The 1499-nt window shown below is 38.8% G+C and overlaps 1 protein-coding gene across 1 annotated transcript in view; it reads left to right on the forward strand.

Moving 5' to 3' along the window:
- Window positions 1-1499, forward strand: part of cdkal1 (CDK5 regulatory subunit associated protein 1-like 1) — a 174306-nt gene that overhangs the window by 21220 nt on the left and 151587 nt on the right. The window lies entirely within an intron of this gene.

Consider the following 1499-nt stretch of genomic DNA (forward strand, 5'->3'; position numbering starts at 1 on the left):
ACACACACACACACACACACACACACACACACACACACACACACACAAACACACTGCCATATCTGTCTCTGAGAAGAGACAGTAGATTATGCGCATGCTACAAGAGGCATTGCTGTGAATTTCTGCCACTTAACTAAGCTGATATGTTGGAAAGATGCCATCAAGGCCCCCAGTGAGTCTGAGAGGACTGCAGTCTGGTATATTTTGTGAGAGTGTGTACGGGAGAAAGAAAAGAAAGGAACTGTAAAAAAAAAAAAAAATGACAGCTTAGATGATGTCCACACTAATCCGGATGCGTTTGAAAATGCATCCTTCTCGCAATTTTGAGCTTAAATCTGTATGAAGTTTTTTCCGCTCCTGAAAACTCAGCTTTTTGAAAAGACTGTCCAGAGTTGACGAGTTTAAATACACTGCGATTTAAAGAGCCCCTTTCCTTATTGTCACTTGTAGCTCTTTGTGATCACTCATTTTGTGTGTTGTTACATTTGTAATCACCAAGTATATCTTGGTCTTAAAAACAGCTGGATAAACCTGTACTAAGTGATACAAAGAGCAACTTTTTGGACAATTTTACTTAGCTGAAAACCTAATCTAAATCATTGACTGGATGGCTTCAATAGCCTGGTTTGGCCTGATTGCAGGCTGCTGTGCAATCTTCATCTTTCCTAATGAGACTCGGGCTGTACTTTTTTAATGCACTCCTCATTTTTTAATCTAAGACAAGGTTAACATTGTAAATGAGTTTGTAGGAATGCAGTGAAAACAGAAACAGGATCATCTTTGAAATGAAACATCCTGTGCTCTGCCAACCCATGTGCATGACATCGGGTCTGATGACCCTCTCAACGCTACCTGTATGCCACCAGGATTAATAATAGAATTCATAATAGAAGAAACAGCAGGAGGAGCGCCAACAGCACAGAGAGCCGTTACTCAAACGCTCGCTGTAGTAAAACTGGGTCTCTCAGGTCTGTGCTGGTATTGCTCTGTAGTTGCATCAGAAGATTAACTGGCGATGACGACGTTCGTGTTTTCCTATGTTTGGGAAATGTTTTAGCTTTTATACATGTGTGTTCATACGTATGTCTCTGTTTGTGTAACTGGATGAATTTGGTCAAGGGCTGCAACTTTAGATTATTTTATAATCATTATAAATGAATCTGCATATTACTTTTTTCAAAGAATCGTGAAATCTATGAAATGTCAAATAGTGAAAAAACATCAATCTGAACTTCTCAGAGCCGAATGTCCTGTCTTCAAATATCTTGTTTGTTCGACCTGCAGTGCAGAACCTTACGATATTCAGTAAACAATAGTTTATGACAAGAAAACATACTTTATCATTGCAGATCTGTCAATTGATTAATCAACTAATTGTTTCAGCTCTAATTATGTTAATACTATAACTTACTGTAGCAATGTGTGCAGTTTTTTTTCTCACTTGTGACTGACGTGTGTGTGTGTGTGTGTGTGTGTGTGTGTGTGTGTGTGTGTGTGTG

Source organism: Anarrhichthys ocellatus, unplaced genomic scaffold (genome assembly GCF_004355925.1).
Source record: "Anarrhichthys ocellatus isolate YVR2014 unplaced genomic scaffold, GSC_Weel_1.0 scaffold89, whole genome shotgun sequence".
Classification (NCBI taxonomy): Eukaryota; Metazoa; Chordata; class Actinopteri; order Perciformes; family Anarhichadidae; genus Anarrhichthys; species Anarrhichthys ocellatus.